This window comes from Triticum dicoccoides, chromosome 2A (assembly GCF_002162155.2).
Source record: "Triticum dicoccoides isolate Atlit2015 ecotype Zavitan chromosome 2A, WEW_v2.0, whole genome shotgun sequence".
Taxonomy (NCBI): domain Eukaryota; kingdom Viridiplantae; phylum Streptophyta; class Magnoliopsida; order Poales; family Poaceae; genus Triticum; species Triticum dicoccoides.
The window spans coordinates 76,878,000-76,900,945 of record NC_041382.1 but is presented as its reverse complement, the minus strand read 5'-3'; positions in this window follow the sequence as shown (position 1 = coordinate 76,900,945).

Genomic DNA, 22,946 nt, shown 5'->3' with positions numbered 1-22,946 from the left:
TTTTACACTTGCTACACTAACTTAATTGTACTTTTATTAAAATAACATCTCACTTTTATTTTTACGTTCTTTATTATCTTGCAAACTTATCCCATTATACCTATAAAGTAGTTTATTATTTGTTTCTAGGTAAAGCAAACCTTGGTGTGCGTAGAGTTGTATCGGTGGTCGATAGAACTTGAAGAGAATATAAATCTCACATTTAGTTCCTCGTTGGATTCGATGCTCTTACTTATTAAAAAAGGCTACAAATGATCCCCTATACTTGTGGGTTATCAGCCACTTATTTATTTTTTTAATTATTATGTTTAGAATAGTGATATGAAATTTTCCTTAATGAAAATACAATAGGTCCAAACAATCATAAAAATATGTTCCATGACAATCTCGTATAAACGATCAATAGCTTCGTCAAATCCCTTGTCATCATCTATTAACCCACTCACAACATATTCAAATTCCTCATTGTATCCGTTGAGTTGATGAAACTACAAAACATCAAACTTGCACATGTCGAACTAACCTCATAATATCTCTAGAGCCGCATGAGCTACCCACTTAAGTGACGCTGAAATGATTGCATCTACACAGTAGGAATCTAAGGTCATTGAATGTACCACAAAGGATCCCCGCAAAAAAAAAAGAATGTACCACAAGGGAAACACACCCTTTGTAAGATAGACTACATAGTACATCATAATCATTGTTGTATATGTTTTTGCATACATACATCAATGACGTACATAGACAGAAGAAGTCTTAACAGGGAGCTATTTCAAAACAAGATGAGGAGAGCCTCAAGGATTGAAACAGTAAAATACTAACCTGCACATGATCATATAATGTACGGATCACAGGCTGGACAAACCCTTCTTTTGAGTCTCCTAACATTGTCTACTTAATTTTCAGTACCTGCAAGTACGTCTAGCTAGAAATTTGGGTATGCTGCTATATGCCTTGAGTTTGTAAGATAAGATGCATATTATTCAGCCTGCTTCATTTCTCAGGATTTTTGAATATATGGCTTCTAATTCCATCGCCCAAGAACTTAATTCAGAATCTGAAAATTGAAGGGGAGGTAGAGGAATATTATTGGTCCTGTCCAGAAATAATGCTCACTTTTTCCAGTCCATGTATTTCTTGTGTGTCTCATTGATAGAGTATTTGAGTTGGAGCATGAGTATATTAATGTCTTAGGATTTGCACATATGCTTTATCCACTAATCATTCCTATTTACTAGACATGTATTTATATTTCGATTACAGATTCTTTGTACTTATTGTCGTACTTCATGTGGTGCCTCTTGAAGGAGGGAAAGCTAGGAGTAATTGATGACTGAGGTGCAGAAGCTAGTGGACAAGGATACGGAGGTGAGCATCACGGTGATGGGGCACAGCCTCGGGGTGGCGTTGGCCACTCTGAACGCGTCCCATGTCGCTAAGAATGGCCAGTCATGGTGTTTGTGGTTGACATCCCACACTGGGCACAGCCGGCTTCAAGAAGCGGTTCGACGTCGTTGCGGACTCCGCAGCCGCAACGCCCGGGACATCGTGCCCAGGTACTCAGCGTTGTTGTACTATGACATGGGCTCCGAATTGGCCATCGGCATGTCACCATACCTGAGGTCTGAGGGCGTCGCTATACGTGAGGGCGGCCGATGGGATCACTGCAAGGTGAGTCGAATCAATGTCGTATGCCATAGCCGACGCTCCAACTTTTTTGATATCCATTGACAATGATTCCTCGGATATAAACCGCACGACACCAATGGATGACCTTCAGCTGAAGAAGCTATTGTTTGTTAGTAGTAATCTTGACATGCATAGATTGTTAGCCGCGTGCATACAGGAGCGTGGATCACGGCCAGTTAGCCGGGCCATATTCAGTTGGTTGGCTGGCTTGATGTGTCCAGATTGTTGGCTAGTTTTGTGCATGGAGTTGTGAGTGGATTCGGTCATTAGAGGATAACCACCACGATGGAGTAGTGGCCGGTGTGTTGGCCGGATCGTGCGTGCATGGATGCATGCGAGTTAGTTGGATTTGTAGGAGTTAGCAGCCGAGTGTGGCGGCTGGCCAGTGCTAGTGTGAGTCTTTTGTACTGGTATTTAAGGTGATTAGGTGAATGAGAAAGAGCAGCCGAGAGGGCTGGGCAAAAATGTAGTGTTTGTGTGACCAAGGAGGAGAGCTCTCAGCAAAGCTGGTGCTGGTGTCTTCCTTGGCATGTGCGTGTGTATGTGTTGAGTTTTCTCATCATGTGTGTGTTCTTGAGAGAAATTAAAAGTGAGAGTTGTGTGAGGAAGAAGAAGAAGAAGCGGCGCTGCGAGGAGGCGGCGCCAACAATTGGTATCATGAGCCAGTTCGTCTTAGCGTGATTCGCCATGCCGGAGGCGTGCCGGCGGTGGTGGAGTTCGCCGGCAACTGCGCGATGCTCCGGGCCGTGTGTCAGTGTATGGAGGTGCGCAGCGCGGCGAGGAGGCCGCGGTGGCTGCGGCGGCACGGTGAGGAGGCCGCGGAGGACCTGCTTGGTCGCGGCTTCAACGACTCACAGCGGCATCGTGGCATGGAGTTGCTGCGCTGCGGTTGAGGCCGCAGCGGTGCAGGACAATAAGCCATGGCGGCGAGCCGGGCGCGACCGGTGCGTGATATGGGTGCGCACTGGACGCGGTCGAGCGCATCAGGACCGTGGGCGCATATACGAGCGTGCAGTTGACGTTGGGAGGAGACATATGTCGCCGTTGTGCTCGAGTCCTGTTGGAAATATGCCCTAGAGGCAATAATAAAAGGATTATTATTATATTTCCTTGTTCATGATAATTGTCTTTTATTCATGCTATAATTGTGTTATCCGGAAATCGTAATACATGTGTGAATACATAGACACCAACATGTCCCTAGTAAGCCTCTAGTTGACTAGCTCGTTGATCAACAGATAGTCATGGTTTCCTGACTATGGACATTGGATGTCATTGATAACGGGATCACATCATTAGGAGAATGATGTGATGGACAAGGCCCAATCCTAAACATAGCACAAGATCGTATAGTTCGTTTGCTAGAGTTTTTCCAATGTCAAGTATCTTTTCCTTAGACCATGAGATCGTGTAACTCCCGGATACCGTAGGAGTGCTTTGGGCGTACCAAACGTCACAACATAACTGGGTGACTATAAAGGTATACTACGGGTATCTCCGAAAGTGTCTGTTGGGTTGACACGGATCAAGACTAGGATTTGTCACTCCATATGACGGAGAGGTATCTTTGGGCCCACTCGGTAATGCATCATCATAATGAGCTCAAAGTGACGAAGTGTCTGTCACGGGATCATGCATTACGATACGAGTAAAGGGACTTGCCGGTAACGAGATTGAACGAGGTATTGGGATACCGACGATCGAATCTCGGGCAAGTAACGTACCGATTGACAAAGGGAATTGTATATGGGGTTGTTTGAATCCTCGACATCGTGGTTCATCTGATGAGGTCATCGAGGAGCATGTGGGAGCCAACATGGGTATCCAGATCCCGCTGTTGGTTATTGACCAGAGAGCCGTCTCGGTCATGTCTACATGTCTCCCGAACCCGTAGGGTCTACACACTTAAGGTTCGGTGACGCTAGGGTTGTAGGGATATGTATATGCAGTAACCCGAATGTTGTTCGGAGTCCCGGATGAGATCCCGGATGTCATGAGGAGTTCCGAAATGGTCCGGAGGTAAAGAATTATATATAGGAAGTGCTATTTCGGCCATCGGGACAAGTTTCGGGGTCACCGGTATTGTAACTGGACCACCGGAAGGGTCCCGGGGGTCCACCGGGTGGGGCCACCTATCCCGGAGGGCCCCATGGGCTGAAGTGGGAAGGGATCCAGCCCAAAGTGGGCTGGGGCGCCACTTCCCTTAGGGCCCATGCGCCTAGGGTGGGGGAAACCCTAAAGGGGGCGCCCCTTGCTTGGGGGGCAAGCCCCCCCACCCCTTGGCCACCGCCCCCCCTAGGAGATTGCATCTCCTAGGGCCGGCGCCCCCCCTAGGCCCCCTATATATAGTGGGGGGAGGGAGGGCCTCTCACCTACGTCTTTGGTGCCTCCCTCTCCCTCTCCAAAACCTCCTCCTCCATAGAGCTTGGCGAAGCCCTGCCGGAGTACTGCAGCTCCATCACCACCACGCCGTCGTGCTGCTGCTGGTGCCATCTTCCTCAACCTCTCCTTCCCCCTTGCTGGATCAAGAAGGAGGAGACGTTACGCTGACCGTACGTGTGTTGAACACGGAGGTGCCGTCCGTTCGGCGCTAGGATCTCCGGTGATTTGGATCACGTCGAGTACGACTTCCTCATCCCCGTTCTTTGAACGCTTCCGCGCGTGATCTACAAAGGTATGTAGATGCAATCCAATAACGCGTTGCTTGATGAACTCCTAGATGGATCTTGGTGAAACCGTAGGAAAATTTTTGTTTTCTGCAACGTTCCCCAACAATGGCATCATGAGCTAGGTCTATGCGTAGTTCTCTTGCACGAGTAGAACACAATTTGTTGTGGGCGTTGATGTTGTCAACTTTCTTGCCGCTACTAGTCTTATCTTGCTTCAATGGTATTGTGGGATGAAGCGGCCCGGACCAACCTTACACGTACGCTTACGTGAGACCGGTTCCACCGACTGACATGCACTAGTTGCATAAGGTGGTTGGCGGGTGTCTGTCTCTCCCACTTTAGTTGGAGCGGATTCGATGAAAAGGGTCCTTATGAAGGGTAAATAGAAGTTGAGAAATCACGTTGTGGCTTTCACGTAGGTAAGAAAACGTTCTTGCTAGAACCCTCTTGCAGCCACGTAAAACTTGCAACAACTATTAGAGGACGTCTAACTTGTTTTTGCAGCAAGTGTTTTGTGATGTGATATGGCCAAAGTTGTGATGAATGATGAATGATATATATGTGATGTATGAGATGTTCATGCTATTGTAATAGGAATCACGACTTGCATGTCGATGAGTGTGACAACCGGCAGGAGCCATAGGAGTTGTCTTTATTTTTGTATGACCTGCGTGTCATTGAGAAACGCCATGTAAATTACTTTACTTTATTGCTAAACGTGTTAGCCATAGTAGTAGAAGTAATAGTTGGCAAGCAACTACATGGAGACACGATGATGGAGATCATGATGATGGAGATCATGGTGTCATGCCGGTGACAAGATGATCATGGAGCCCCAAGATGGAGATCAAAGGAGCTATGTGATATTGGCCATATCATGTCACTATTATTATTTGATTGCATGTGATGTTTATCATGTTTTTGCATCTTGTTTACTTAGAATGACGGTAGTAAATAAGATGATCCCTCATAATAATTTCAAGAAAGTGTTCCCCCTAACTGTGCACTGTTGCGACAGTTCGTTGTTTCGAAGCACCACGTGATGATCGGGTGTTAGATTCCAATGTTCACATACAATGGGTGTAAGACAGATTTACACATGCAAACACTTAGGTTGACTTGACGAGCCTAGCATGTACAGACATGGCCTCGGAACACAGAAGACCGAAAAGTCGAGCATGAGTCGTATAGAAGATACGATCAACATGAAGATGTTCACCGATGTTGACTAGTCCATCTCACGTGATGATCGGACACGGCCTAGTTAACTCAGATCATGTTATACTTAGATTACTGGAGGGATGTCTATCTAAGTGGGATTTCATTGAATAATTTGATTCGATGAACTTAATTATCATGAACTTAGTCTAAATTTTTACAATATGTCTTGTAGATCAAATGGCCAACGTAGTCCTCAACTTCAATGTGTTCCTAGAGAAAACCAAGCTGAAAGACGATGGCAGCAACTACACGGACTGGGTCCGGAACCTGAGGATCATCCTCATAGCTGCCAAGAAAGAATATGTCCTACAAGCACCGCTAGGTGACGCACCCGTCCCACAGAACCAAGATGTTATGAACGCTTGGCAGACACGTGCTGATGACTACTCCCTCGTTCAGTGCGGCATGCTTTACAGCTTAGAGCTGGGGCTCCAAAAGCGTTTTGAGAGACATGGAGCATATGAGATGTTCGAAGAGCTGAAGATGGTTTTTCAAGCTCATGCCCGTGTCGAGAGATATGAAGTCTCCGACAAATTCTTCAGCTGTAAGATGGAGGAAAACAGTTCTGTCAGTGAGCACATACTCACTATGTCTGGGTTACATAACTGCTTGACTTAGCTAGGAGTTAATCTCCCGGATGACGCGGTCATTGACAGAATCCTCCAGTCGCTTCCACCGAGCTACAAGAGCTTTGTGATGAACTTCAATATGTAGGGGATGGAAAAGACCATTCCTGAGGTATTTTCAATGCTGAAATCAGCAGAGGTAGAAGTCAAAAAGGAACATCAAGTATTGATGGTCAATAAAACCACCAAGAAGGGCAAGGGTAAAAAGAATTTCAAGAAGGACGGCAAGGGAGTTGCCGCGCCCGGCAAGCAAGCTGTCGGGAAGAAGCCAAAGAATGGGCCCAAGCCCGAGACTGAGTGCTTTTATTGCAAGGGAAGTGGTCACTAGAAACGGAACTGCCCCAAATACTTAGCAGACAAGAAGGCCGGCAAAACAAAAGGTATATGTGATATACATGTAATTGATGTGTACCTTACCAGTACTCGTAGTAGCTCCTGGGTATTTGATACCAGTGCGGTTGCTCACATTTGTAACTCAAAACAGGAGCTGCGGTATAAGCGGAGACTGGCGAAGGACGAGGTGACGATGCGCGTCGGGAATGGTTCCAAGGTCAACGTGATCGCCGTCGGCACGCTACCTCTACATTTACCTTTGAGATTGGTTTTAAACCTTAATAATTGTTATTTAGTGCCAGCTTTGAGCATGAACATTGTATCAGGATCTCATTTAATTCGAGATGGCTACTCATTTAAATCCGAGAATAATGGTTGTTCTATTTATATGAGAGATATGTTTTATGGTCATGCTCCGATGGTGAATGGTTTTTTCTTAATGAATCTCGAGCGTAATGCTACACATGTTCATAGTGTGAGTACCAAAAGATGTAAGATTGATAATGATAGTCGCACATACTTGTGGCACTGCCGCATTGGTCACATAGGTGTCAAACGCATGAAGAAGCTCCATGCTGATGGACTTTTAGAGTCTCTTGATTATGAATCATTTGACACGTGCGAACCATGCCTCATGGGTAAAATGACCAAGACTCCGTTCTCAGGAACAATGGAGCGAGCAACCAACTTATTGGAAATCATACATACTGATGTGTGCGGTCCAATGAGTGTTGAGGCTCGCGGTGGCTATCATTATGTTCTCACCCTCACTGATGACTTGAGTAGATATGGGTATGTCTACTTAATGAAACACAAGTCTGAGACCTTTGAAAAGTTCAAGGAATTTCAGAGTGAGGTTGAGAATCAACGTGACAGGAAAATCAAGTTCCTGCGATCAGATCGTGGAGGAGAATACTTGAGTCACGAGTTTGGCACACACTTAAGAAAATGTGGAATAGTTTCACAACTCACGCTGCCTAGAACACCTCAGCGTAATGGTGTGTCCGAACGTCGTAATCGCACTCTATTAGATATGGTGCGATCTATGATGTCTCTTACCGATTTACCGCTATCTTTTTGGGGCTATGCTTTAGAGACTGTCGCATTCACTTTAAATAGGGCTCCGTCGAAATCCGTTGAGATGACACCATATGAATTATGGTTTGGGAAGAAACCTAAGCTGTCGTTTATAAAAGTTTGGGGATGCGATGCTTATGTCAAGAAACTTCAACCTGAAAAGCTAGAACCCAAGTCGGAAAAATGCGTCTTCATAGGATACCCTAAAGAAACTATTGGGTATACCTTCTACCTCAGATCCGAAGGCAAGATCTTTGTTGCCAAGAATGGATCCTTTCTAGAGAAGGAGTTTCTCTCGAAAGAAGTAAGTGGGAGGAAAGTAGAACTTGATGAAGTATTACCTCTTGAACTGGAAAAAGGCGCAACTCAAGAAAATGTTCCTGAGGTGCCTGCACCGACTAGAGGGGAAGTTAATGATGATGATCAAGATACTTCTGATCAAGCTCCTGCTGAAATTCGAAGGTCCACAAGGACACGTTCCGCACCAGATTGGTACGGCAACCCTGTCTTGGAAATCATGTTGTTAGACAACGGTGAACCTTCGAACTATGAAGAAGCGATGGCGGGCCCGGATTCCGACAAATGGCTGGAAGCCATGAAATCCGAGATAGGATCCATGTATGAAAACGAAGTATGGACTTTGACTGACTTGCCCGTAGAGCGGCGAGCCATAGAAAATAAATGGATCTTTAAGAAGAAGACAGACGCGGATGGTAATGTGACCATCTATAAAGCTCGGCTTGTCGCTAAGGGTTATCGACAAGTTCAAGGGGTTGACTACGATGAGACTTTCTCACCCATAGCGAAGCTGAAGTCCGTCCGAATCATGTTAGCAATTGCCGCATTCTACAATTATGAGATATGGCAAATGGACGTCAAAACGGCATTCCTTAATGGTTTCCTTAAGGAAGAATTGTATATGATGCAGCTGGAAGGTTTTGTCGATCCTAAGAATGCTGACAAGGTGTGCAAGCTCCAACGCTCGATTTATGGGCTGGTGCAAGCATCTTGGAGTTGGAACATTCGCTTTGATGAGATGATCAAAGCGTTTGGGTTTATGCAGACTTATGGAGAAGCATGCGTTTACAAGAAAGTGAGTGGGAGCTCTGTGGCATTTCTCATATTATATGTAGATGACATACTTTTGATGGGAAATGATATAGAGCTTTTGGACAGCATTAAGGCCTACTTGAATAAGAGTTTTTCAATGAAGGACCTTGGAGAAGCTGCTTATATATTAGGCATCAAGATCTATAGAGATAGATCAAGACGCCTCATAGGTCTTTCACAAAGCACATACCTTGATAAGATATTGAAGAAGTTCAATATGGATCAGTCTAAGAAGGGGTTCTTGTCTGTGTTGCAAGGTGTGAAATTGAGCTCAGCTCAATGTCCGACCACGGCAGAAGATATAGAAGAGATGAGTGTCATCCCCTATGCCTCAGCCATAGGGTCTATTATGTATGACATGCTGTGTACCAGACCTGATGTAAACCTTGCCGTAAGTTTGGTAGGAAGGTACCAAAGTAATCCCGGCAAGGAACACTAGACAGCGGTCAAGAATATCCTGAAGTACCTGAAAAGGACTAAGGAAATGTTTCTCGTTTATGGAGGTGACGAAGAGCTCGTCATAAAGGGTTACGTCGACGCTAGCTTCGACACAGATCTGGATGACTCTAAGTCACAAACCGGATACGTGTATATTTTGAATGGTGGGGCAGTAAGCTGGTGCAGTTGCAAGCAGAGCGTCGTGGCGGGATCTACATGTGAAGCAGAGTACATGGCAGCCTCGGAGGCAGCGCATGAAGCAATTTGGGTCGGGGCCGATCAAGCTCTTCTGTGACAACACTGGAGCTATTGCACTTGCCAAGGAGCCCAGGTTTCACAAGAACACAAGGCACATCAAGCGACGCTTCAACTCCATTCGTGAAAATGTTCAAGATGGAGACATAGATATTTGTAAAGTACATACGAACCTGAATGTAGAAGATCCGTTGACTAAACCTCTCCCTAGAGCAAAACATGATCAACACCAGAATTCCATGGGTGTTCGATTCATCACATTGTAACTAGATTATTGACTCTAGTGCAAGTGGGAGACTGTTGGAAATATGCCCTAGAGGCAATAATAAAAGGATTATTATTATATTTCCTTGTTCATGATAATTGTCTTTTATTCATGCTATAATTGTGTTATCCGGAAATCGTAATACATGTGTGAATACATAGACACCAACATGTCCCTAGTAAGCCTCTAGTTGACTAGCTCGTTGATCAACAGATAGTCATGGTTTCCTGACTATGGACATTGGATGTCATTGATAACGGGATCACATCATTAGGAGAATGATGTGATGGACAAGGCCCAATCCTAAACATAGCAAAAGATCGTATAGTCCGTTTGCTAGAGTTTTTCCAATGTCAAGTATCTTTTCCTTAGACCATGAGATCGTGTAACTCCCGGATACCGTAGGAGTGTTTTGGGTGTACCAAACGTCACAACATAACTGGGTGACTATAAAGGTATACTACGGGTATCTCCGAAAGTGTCTGTTGGGTTGACACGGATCAAGACTAGGATTTGTCACTCCGTATGACGGAGAGGTATCTCTGGGTCCACTTCGTAATGCATCATCATAATGAGCTCAAAGTGACCAAGTGTCTGGTCACGGGATCATGCATTACGGTACGAGTAAAGGGACTTGCCGGTAACGAGATTGAACGAGGTATTGGGATACCGACGATCGAATCTCGGGCAAGTAACGTACCGATTGACAAAGGGAATTGTATACGGGGTTGTTTGAATCCTCGACATCGTGGTTCATCCGATGAGGTCATCGAGGAGCATGTGGGAGCCAACATGGGTATCCAGATCCCGCTGTTGGTTATTGACCAGAGAGCCGTCTCGGTCATGTCTACATGTCTCCCGAACCCGTAGGGTATACACACTTAAGGTTCGGTGACGCTAGGGTTGTAGGGATATGTATATGCAGTAACCCGAATGTTGTTCAGAGTCCCGGATGAGATCCCGGACGTCACGAGGAGTTCCGGAATGGTCCGGAGGTAAAGAATTATATATAGGAAGTGCTATTTCGGCCATCGGGACAAGTTTCGGGGTCACCGGTATTGTACCAGGACCATCGGAAGGGTCCCAGGGGTCCACCGGGTGGGGCCACCTATCCCGGAGGGCCCCATGGGCTGAAGTGGGAAGGGATCCAGCCCAAAGTGGTCTGGGGCGCCACTTCCCTTAGGGCCCATGCGCCTAGGGTGGGGGAAACCCTAAAAGGGGCGCCCCTTGCTTGGGGGGCAAGCCCCCCCACCCCTTAGCCGCCGCCCCCCCTAGGAGATTGCATCTCCTAGGGCCGGCGCCCCCCTAGGCCCCCTATATATAGTGGGAGGGGGGAGGGCCTCTCACCTACGCCTTTGGTGCCTCCCTCTCCCTCTCCTACACCTCCTCCTCTTCCATAGAGCTTGGCGAAGCCCTGCCGGAGTACTGCAGCTCCATCACCACCACGCCATCGTGCTGCTGCTGGTGCCATCTTCCTCAACCTCTCCTTCCCCCTTGCTGGATCAAGAAGGAGGAGACGTTACGCTGACCGTACGTGTGTTGAACGCGGAGGTGCCGTCCATTCGGCGCTAGGATCTCCGGTGATTTGGATCACGTCGAGTACGACTTCCTCATCCCCGTTCTTTGAACGCTTCCGCACGTGATCTACAAAGGTATGTAGATGCAATCCAATCACTCGTTGCTAGATGAACTCCTAGATGGATCTTGGTGAAACCATAGGAAATTTTTTGTTTTCTGCAACGTTCCCCAACAAGTCTGTGCTTGAGTTCGGCTACATCCTTCCGGCGTTTGTCGCTGGCGACTGCCATGGCGGACGCGGAGGCGGCACGCAGTGAGCGCACTGGTGCAGTCAGGCTCGTTGGGCGCACCGGATGCGCGCGGGACGTGCGGGACGCACTGGTGCGGTTGGGCTCGTCGTGCGCGTCGGGTGCGCGCGAGGCGTGCGGGGTGCAGAGGGACGTCAGGCGTGTGTCGCCGGCGGAGGAGGAGCTCGGCGTATGTCGCCGGAGACGTGACGGAGCATGATGGGACCGGCGTCAGTGCGCCAGGTCAGGTCCGCGGCGGTGCGACCGGCGTCGTTGCGCCAGGTCGGGTCCGCGGGCTAGGTCACGGTCGTGGCGACGACGACGGGAGCTGCGACAACTCCGCCGAAGACAAGTCAAGATTAGGAGGGAAAATGTTAGTAGTAATCTTGACATGCATAGATTGTTAGCCGCATGCATACAGGAGCGTGGATCACGGCCAGTTAGCCAGGCCATATTCAGTTGGTTGGCTAGCTTGATGTGTCCAGATTGCTGGCTAGTTTTGTGCATGGAGTTGTGAGTGGAATCGGTCATTAGAGGATAACCACCACGATGGAGTAGTGGCCGGTGTGTTGGCCGGATCGTGCGTGCATGGATGCATGCGAGTTAGTTGGATTTGTAGGAGTTAGCAGCCGAGTGTGGCGGCTGGCCAGTGCGTGTGTGAGTCTTTTATACTGGTATTTAAGGTGATTAGGTGAATGAGAAAGAGCAGCCGAGAGGGCTGGGCAAAAATGTAGTGTTTGTGTGACCAAGGAGGAGAGCTCTCGGCAAAGCTGGTGCTGGTGTCTTCCTTGGCGTGTGTGTATGTGTGGAGTTTTCTCATCATGTGTGTGTTCTTGAGAGAAATTACAAGTGAGAGTTGTGTGAGAAAGAAGACGAAGCGGTGCTGCGAGGAGGCCGCGCCAACATTGTTTGCTCCAGCAAATTTGATCTTAAGTCTTCACTTTCTTTTCTATGGTTGTGAGCAATCAAATCCAATTTGTAGTTCCCTGCACGATCGACGCTACGATAGTAGATGCTATATTGTACTCTTAGCAGTTAAGTTGTTTTTAACAGTTTATAAAGCAACTTATGATATTTCTAAAAAGTAAGGTCATGTAGGCACATGAAGCGCTCCTTTTTGGTCATTTTCTACTTAAATTGTACAGTTTTGTTGCAGTATCATAATTTTTCATCTCTCCGTAAAGCGCATGTTTTGTTTAAATTAATAATAAACTGCATCTCGGTATCTCCAAAAGGAACATTTTCAAAAAATTGTTTTTTTCCTGATGGTAATCATTTTCATACAAACTACTATGGTTTGCTTGTCCTTTTGGTTTTGCATCGTGTACATTCCAGAACCTCTATGGAATAATGAATGTTATTGAATTCCTACTATTTTGTTATGATTTTGAAGATTCAATTGTTGAATTCTTTTAGGCTAATAGTAAGCTCGAGAAAACTTTTGGTGGAGATACGGTTTTGATATACAACTTTACTTGATTTCTAATCCATGTGGTAATGTCATTAGCATGCATGATATTTTACGCATAGCATACGCTGTTCTCACAACAATTGATTAGTTTCTAAATTCTAATCTTCTTTTGGTTCAGGTACAGAATTACCTGATGATGGAGGGTGGAGCTGTCCTTTGGAGAATTGTTTAAAGAACTAAGAAGTAATAACACCATGTCTTGTTCAAGTGCCAAATCAGCATTACAATGCGCTGATGTATGGCATCCGTCCATGTTGATTATTGGAGCCTTTGATAATTAGGAGATGCATGCATCACCTATGATAATTAATACATGTCTGCACAAAATTTGTCCATGTGTTGTAGTTAATTTGTACAACGCAAGTCACCGTAAGTCAATGTGTGTAGCACATAAAACGGACGAAGCTTAACTAAGAGGATCCATCAACAAGGGTCACAAGGCGATGTAAGTCGAAGCGGTTAACAAGTCACCAAGTTTTACGTACATATATGCAATCAGAAAAAAATAAACCCGTAGCAACGCACGGGCATTCTACTAGTACTTATGGGTTATCAACCACTTATTTATTTTTAATTATTATGTTTAGAATAGTGATATGACATTTTTCCTTAATGAAAATACAATAGGCCCAAACAATCATAAAAATAGGTTCCATGACAATCTCATATAAACGGTCAATAGCTTCGTCAAATCCCTTGCCATCATCTATTAATCCACTCACGACATATTCAAATTCCTCATTATATCCGTTGAGTTGATGAAACTACAAAATAATCAAACTTGCACATGTCGAACTAACCTCATACTATCTCTAGAGCCGCATGAGCTACCCAGTTAACTGACGCTGAAATGATTGCATCTACACAGTAGGAATCTAAGGCCATTGAATGTACCACAAAGGATCCCCGCAAAAAAAAAGAATGTACCACAAGGGAGACACACCCTTTGTAAGATAGGCTACCAAACCACTTCTTTGTTGTTGCATTAACGGGGGGGAAATTTACCATGTGACACATGTGGTAAGCAATCCAAACAATTCAAAAAAACGGGAAAGAAAATTAAAAGCACAAAAAGTCAAGTTTAGAACCAATGGCTCCGTCGATTAGGGTTGTGACCACTACGCCGGAATGGGAATGAAGCCAAGAGAATTTTTTTCCACATGAAGTGATCAGGTCCCAGGCTCGTATTCCTTTGACACGGAGAGTGGCAGGTGGAGCAAGTTCAGGGACCAAGCGGCGCGAAGTACATCCTCAAGCACCAAACCTGGTTTGGCTTCTGGCCCGAGTACAAGAAGCTCTAAGTGTTTGGCCTGACCACCTTGTCTGCGGCAATGGTGTCACCGGTGCCACGGATGGCATGGAACTATCTGGCCTGGCAGAGGCTCGGTCTCGACAGTCACCCGTCTCATGTCCCTGGGCTCTGGGCAGGTTCTGCATCGCCGGGATTTTCTATAGTCAACGGACATAGTCGAATTTTGCGGTGTGCACCTGCGTAGAGGTGGATCACGGTGTGTTTTGTGGATGAAAAATACTTTGAAAAGAATCAGAACAATACCACTGCGTTATTAGTTAGTTGTCCATTTGTGTGGAGAATAGTTCACCCCAATGAAAACATGGATACAGAATAATGATTTATTACCTCACTTTGAAAGAAATTGTATATAAATAAGAACCACCTTATTGTTTTCACAACAACTGGAGTGCAAATGTGCAGTGCAGCTAAGCATATGACAAAAAAACATAGCATGCATAGCATCGGCGGTAGGCACCCGCAGTGTTTTTGTATTAGATAGTGTGTTTTTCATGATCGAGACCCGGTGAAGCACAAGTGTATCGAAAGTATTGGTGTTCATACTTATTATATACAGTCATAGTTATAGTATCATGTCATTGATATTTAGTAAGTACTCCCTCCGTAAACTAATATAAGAGTGTTTAGAATACTAAAGTAGTGATCTAAACGCTCTTATATTAGTTTACAGAGGGAGTATGTGGCAACCTGCGTTCACAATTTCAGTTGTCAAAGATCTTCATGAAGTGTGTCAGTACTTGGTAGACATACATGATATTCTCTGAAGAACTTATTTGCTGGAAAAGACTACTGACAAGTACGTAGGATATGGATGTAGTCCAAATCATGCTTAGGGAATCATGATCTCGGTGAACACCTAAACTAAACATGCTATGCCACAGAAATTAATGAGACATGTGAAATCCTTTTTGGCAATATATTGGTAAGTACCACCTATCTCTTGTCAGGCAGCCATACCAAGATTTCAAAGACAAGTAATACAGAACCAAACCTATAAGCATGGTAAAGACAAACATGGACATATAGGACTTGTGAATATGGCAATAGAGCGAGGCCATGTTACTGGCATATGCACAGGTGGGTGTTGGCTTGATGATCACCTAAGAATTGGGGTGGATAAATGGTTTAGGCTTTATGCAAGTTTTCCTTATCGTGATCATTTCTGTAGGTCCATAAACATCGCGATCATTTTGTTTTCCTTATCTAACAGTTATGCATGAAATGTGTTGATTTATGTCAACTTTAGGATTTGCTGGAAAACTGGAATCCTATCGATTGGCATTATTCAGGTTTGTGTTAAGCTATTTTCCATAAATTTTGCTAAGCATTGTATTATTATTTTTATAAACATGATCATTTCAGATTACAATACATTGTTTGGCGCCATACTCATGGATATGAGTGGAACAAGGGTTCTACTAACATTATAAGATAATGCAAATTAGAGCTAATGCATATACAAATACAAAATATTAGGTAGAAATTTTGGTTTGAGAAACTTCTGTTATACAAGTCTCCATATATGGAACACTCTTGGGCTGCTTTTTGACAGGAGAATCATTCTACCTAAAGGTAACAACAAATATCCTAACCGAGTGAAAAACATCTAATGCGAGACTGGCATGCTATAGTTAGTTAATCTTAAGAAGAAAAGTTGTTGCAATGAAAATTAATTATGTTTGTTGTTATGTACTACCTCCGTCCCAAATTATAAAGCGTTTTGATAGCCTTTTTTAGCCTACCAAAACATCTTATAATTTGGAATAGGGGGGCTATGTAACTTGAATGCCAAATGATCGTTTAGGCACATAGACTATTCCCGGAGTGGCTTCCTACATTGGCTCTTTCCAGCATTGGTAAGGAATATGCCTCTTTTGTATATGCATTGTATTCAGTTGCGGTATGGCTCTAACGAAATTCAAAAAAGGAATCTTATGAATGTTGTATTCAATTTAGTATGGCTCTAACAAGTTTTGAAAAGCATACATTTTGAATGTTGTATTCAATTACAAATTTGATTTGATAACTAAACTCATCCAATCTGATGAAGATTTTCACTTTGTGAAACCGATGTTCAAGATATGTGGGTACATTTTACTGCCTTATAACATATCATCTATAGCATTGTCAAGACTATATAAAGTTCCATGTAATGTATGTAGTAGCATATCCTCTTTTATATAGATATTCGAAATAGTGGGGTCTCAAGTAGTGGTTTTGCATAATGCTAAAACTGAATATCCGGACAAGCCTCATGCTTATAGACGAGTAAAGCCTTGTTAAGAGGACTGCTATTACTCTGGTGGTCATCCATTCTTTTTGAATGTGACCTAAGCTACAAACTAACAAGGTTACAGTTTGTAAGAACCAAATTAGGGCTTCAATGTTCCCCGTATAGTGATTTATCATTTTATCTTTCATGGAGTTATGGGTTCATCATATCTTATATGATTGAGATGTCTGATTATTTAAGCACCTATGCTAACCCCATATATTCCTGAACGAGGTTACTTGGAATTACGTATTTTCTTTTGAGTAGAAGTATTTCACTAATGTATGCTTCTGTTCAAATAGCATATGAATCGATGTATCTGTAATGTTTTCCTGACAACTTTAAGAAAAATATTCTTTGCAGGCATTTTCATGTTCAGATAATTTTGTTATTTCATTTCAATTCATTTGTTTACTTTGTAATGTTCCAAAAAACTATAATTCAGCTAACTAATATTATGTGAGACGTGCATTGTACATGCATGATTGATATCATAGATCACTACTTAATGCTCAAATTATTTAATTGTGATCAAATAATAGTAAGTGAGTGGTATAAAAGGTTAATATTGGTGTTTTAATCAATTAAATTACTTTGCAAGAAAACTATATTTTTGGTTAACTAATATTGCACGAGACGGGCATCGGACGTGTATGTTTGCTATCATGGAAACTAACTATTACTCAAATTAATTAATTGTGATGAAATAATTCTAAGTCTATGTCATACTATGTTAATAATTGAGTTAGTGTCACTGGTGGGGAATTAATATAGATCTTGCAACTGCGGCAACAGTAAAACCTAACTATAGTTTTATATATATAGGGTAACGATATTCTAAGCGTGAGTGTAGAATATCTTATTCTACACCCCTAGTGACGCTCTATATAAAATCTAGTAAAACAATGTATAAAACATAGTAATTTGAAAAATAAATTTTTTTACTACCCAAGTTTGTAATTTACTACATTTTTATGAAAATTACTATATTTTACATAGTGAGTTACTATATTTTATACGTACCATTACTGGGTGTAGAATAAACTATTCTACACTCACGCTTATATTAGCGTTACTATATATATATTAGTTACTATATATATAATTTTCTGCAATAGTTTACCATAGAACTAGTTAAGGTTTTCCACGGTGTAAAAGTTCTCAAAAATCCTGAAAAAAAAATCTAAACCAACACACTTATAATATAACATGATCCAACGGAGGGACTGAAAAAAATATAACTATATGTGTCCTGGACAAAAAGAACAAATGTTTCAGTATATATTGATCCTGCAGTGAGCTGAAATGCTTGTTTTTTTCGTCGAGGACACATTAATGCATATTTTCATAATCACATCGTTGGATCATCTTATTATATTAGAGTGAGGCTCCACTATTTATTTCATGTGTGTGTGTGTGTAGAGAGAGAGACTTGACTGACATCCTCTTTATATTATTAGATTTACAACTATATTTGTATTTATAGTTTTATACAGTATGTGAGGTGGATTTCCACTTGGCAGTGTTGCAGAAAGGTGCGTTCCTACAAAATAAGGAAAGTGATGGGGCAACCAAAGCGGATAGGTTGGGCGAACAGGAAGGAGTGCTCGAATAACGCGATTCAATTGGGCAGTTGGAAGAGGGATAGATTGCGGTAGATAACAGAGTTAAGTGACCGAGGATGCAGTGCAGAAAGCCATTATACTCACAGATTTCGCAATAAATTCAAATGCCGGTTTAATGAAATATGTGTATGCATAAAAGTGATGTAGAAGTCATATCTGAAGACATGTCGTGCGTTGTTTCTAACTTTGAATTAAATTTATTTTTATACTGGTCAATTTGTGTTTTACATATTTAAATTTTTAATGTTAATGAAACGTACGCTGCACGAGCAGCTTACTACACAATATTTCGCTTTTCATTTATTTATATTAAATGTTTTTACTTACGTACAACTGATTTTCTCATCATACAATCATAATATAATTTTCTATCATACTCAACTAATCTAATTACATGATAATGATGTAGCTAAATATTAAGATGTAAAAATTTAACTATATACATTTAACATAGATCATAGGAAATACACTTGCACTAACTTAAAGCATATATTTTCTTAAGAAAAAATGATGTTGTATGTTCTGCTTTTAGATATCGCCTCTGAAAAATCTTTGGGCTAACATGAATTCTTTGGATTAGAAAAAAAAACGCATGTCTTGATAGATTAGTTTGAGCCATTAGATGAATTGCTAGCATATGTATATGTGCAAGTCTATTTTAGTGTTGTTAAATAGGAGTATCATGGTACAAAGCCCAGATGTTTCTAGAGTGAATGATTGTCTATTTTAGATATAGGTAAATATAAGGGATATGCATGAAAATAATACAAGAAAGTCTAAAGTATGCATAATATCTTTGAGGGGTTTGTCTTTTTTTTTGACATAGTACAGACGCAAGCGCTCATACATACATGCATACACTCACCCCTATGAACGCACGCACACACCATACCTCTATGAGCACCTTCGAGAGACTGAGTCGACATATCATCTTGAGATTTACGAAGTCACCGTAGGCGACTCGTCGTCGACGAGAACGTCTCCTCCCACTGAAAATGCATCGTCGGAAATCTAGGAATAACGCGAGCACCAGGACCTGAATCCTGGTGGGCTGGGAATACCACTGTCCCTCTAACCATCCAACCACAGGTTTTTTTTAGGAAAGGCCATCATGACTAGCTTTATTAAGACGAAAAAACAGAAACATCATCTACGAGCGAATTCACCACACAAATTGGTGGCTCGTCAAACAAACTTCTAGAAGTCTTATTACAAAAACTAAAATTAGCTAGCACATGCACCACTTGATTAGCAGATCGAAAACAATGCATATAATTGACCTTCCCAATTGATACTCCAATGTCAACACATCCGCGAAAATTGCAGCCGCGGGATCCCACCATGTATTATGTCCCGTACAGAAATTAATAACCTCCTGTGAATCTGTTTCAGCCTCGACACCGTGGAATCCCAAGGAGTTGGCAAACCCTAGACCATCTCTCATCGCCATTGCTTCAGTGGTAACCGCATCTGCTGCAAAGGGGATATATCGGCAGTAACCTGCTAGAAAAGTTCCCCTCTCGTCTCGTATTATTGCTGCGGTTGCACCAGCTCCATCATCTGCAAAGAAAGCAACATCAACGTTTACTTTGACAAATTTTGGTTCTAGCCGAGTCCACTTATGCTCCGGTGTAGACATATTCTTCGTATTGGATCTCTGAAAATTAGATGCAATAGCTAGTACAGATAGATGTCATCTTTCTGGTGGCGGGTACGCTTCGTTGTGAATGATCCGTCGAAGAGTCCACCAAAGGTACCAACAGCCAACCAGAATCACTTGCTTAATGTCCAAAGAAGGCATGATCTGTAGTGGTGTACTAGGAAGTAATAGAATATGTTCCAGAACAACTGACCCTGAACGATCCACAATAATTGATGTGGCAATCATATCACTTAGGCCTAAACGTTGCCACAAACCCTTCGCATGCATACATTGAAAAAAGAGATGGCTGATATCTTCTGCATGTTGATGGCATATAGGACAGGACCCAATTGTACCTATGTGCCGATTCACCAGTATACCTTTTAGGGGAATAATCCCATGAAGCATACGCCATCCAAAAATTGATACTTTACGTGGGACCTTAATCTTCCACAATGTACTCCACACCGCCGGTATGTTAGAGCCGATCGGATGAGCTAAGGTATTTGCATGGGCTCGATAAGTATACAACTACTGTAAATGATATGCCGAGTAAACGGTAAAAATACCTCTTCTGTCTACATGCCAGGCTATAAAATCATCGAATCCTTGGTTGCTCAACAGGATTTGTAGAATCCTGCGGACATCAACTGGATTAAAAATAGTCCTTATGAGCTCTTCATCCCAAGAACCAGTATGTGGGTCAATAAGATCATTTACATTGGTTAACATTGTATGCCCTCTGGGTGTAATTATTTTCCGGTCCGGACTTGACGGAATCCATGGGTCATTCCATATGTTAACATCCTCTCCCGTTCCAATCCTCCAAATGTATCCCTTTTTGAACATCTCCAGCCCTTTCATGATACTCTGCCATGTGAAGGAAGCTCCATTTTTTAAGCTTGCCTGGAGCAAACTACCATTTGGATAATACTTTGCTTTCAATACCTTTGCACACAGGGAGTCAGGTTTTGTGATAAGCCTCCAACATTGTTTGGCCAGCATAGCAAGATTAAACGAGTAAAGATCTCTGAACTCCATGCCTCCTTCACTCTTTGGGTAACAGAGTTTCCACCAAGAATACCAATGCATCTATTTATGCTCTTCATCGTCACCCCACCAAAACTGTGCAATGACATCCGTGATTTCTTTGCAAATTCCTTTTGGCAAGCAAAATACTGACATGGCAAACACAGGGATCGCTTGAGCAACAGCCTTTAATAGGATTTCTTTACCTCCAGTAGCTAACTGTTTTTCCATCCAGCCATGAATTCTCTGCTTGATTCTTTCAATAAAATGCCTAAAGCAATCACTCCGATCAGCACCCACCATTGCAGGTAGCCCAAGGTACTTATCAGAAAGTGCTTCAGTATCAATGTGCAACTGCTGGCAAATCTCAGATCTGGATACAAAATTAGTATTGGGACCAAAGAAAATACTTGATTTTGCCAAACTCACCAGTTGTCCTGAATTTTGACAGTAGGTGTCTAGAACTTTCTGTAAGAAAGCTGCATTTAACACATCTGCGCTCATGAAAATCAAAGAATCATCAGCAAATAAAAGGTGTGATACTGATGGTGCATTCCTGCACACTTTAATTCCCTCAATGCCACCAGCTTCTTCTTCAGACTGAATAAACTAGATAGCCCTTCTGCATAAAGTAGGAACAGGTAAGGAGAAAGGGGGTCTCCTTGCCTAATACCTCTAGTGGGGGTGAAAAAATCTGTCTCCTGAGAATTATATCTGACTTTGTATCTCACTGAACTCACACAAGCCATCATCATATCAACAAAGTGCTCATGGAATCCCAACTTAAGCATCATATTCCTTAAAAACACCCATTCAACTCGATCATAGGCCTTATGCATATCAAGTTTAACTGCACACAACCCAGTCCTTCCTGCTCGCTTATTCTTGATCTTATGCACGCACTCATAAGCAATGGGTATGTTATCAGTTATTAGTCTCCCAGGAACAAAAGCACCCTGAGTGGGGGAGATTACCTCAGGGAGAATATTCTTCAAACGTGCAGCCAACATTTTGGACATAATTTTATACAAAACATTACACAAACTGGTAGGTCTAAATTGAGTTACCAGCTCTGGGGTATCAATCTTAGGGATCATCACAATTGTGGTACCATTCCATTCAGCTGGAATTTGTCTGGAGTTAATGGCAATCAGTACCTCATGGGTAATATCATCACCTAAGATATGCCAATACTTCTTGAAAAATATAGCATGAAGACCATCTGGGCCAGGTGCTTTTAAATCTCCAATGTTGAACACAGCTTTGCGAACATCATCAGGTGTAAAAGGGGCCAGTAACATATCATTCATTTGCATGGTGACTTTTGATTCTACTTTTTGCAGGAGAGAGGGATCGGTTTGCTGCACCTTAGACGTGAATAAGTTAGCAAAATAATTCTGAATATGTGGATTGAGAGAATCCGTACCTTCCATCCAAATACCATCATTATGTTTTAACTTCTTAATATAGTTCCTTTTCCTTCCAGCCGATGTGTATGCCTGGAAAAAACCTGTATTGCGATCACCATACTTCAGCCATGTCACTCTTGAATTCTGCATCGTGTGGATCTCCTCCAATTCTAGGAGGTATTCAATAAGTTCTGATAATTCTTTCTTTCTTTCCTCATACGAATCATCTATAGGGCCCGCCATAACTCTCTCCAGTTCCTTTTGCGCCTTCTTTAGTCTCTTCTTCGGTTTCTTGAGGACCCGCTGATCCCAGTCATGGAATTGGGCATGCATACGATTCAGCTTTGTATAAATGTTATTTGCTGCCGGCTCAGTCCCAACTTTATTCCATGCATCAAGCACAGTTTCATTAAATTGTTCTTCATGAAGCCATCTTGCCTCGAACCTCCTTGGCAGGCCTAGACCAGCTTGTCTCGGTAACGAGTAATACTCCGTATTCACTAGCAAAGGTCGGTGATCGCTGTGATTATACTGCAGATTCTCCAAAGCTGCTTCAGGGAATAGCACTGACCACGCCTCATTAATCAGACCCCTGTCCAACCTTTCCCTAATTCTTCCCCTGTGCCATGTGAACCGATCCCCAACAAAACCGAGGTCACGTAACTCGCAGGCTTCAATCACTGATTGGAATGCCA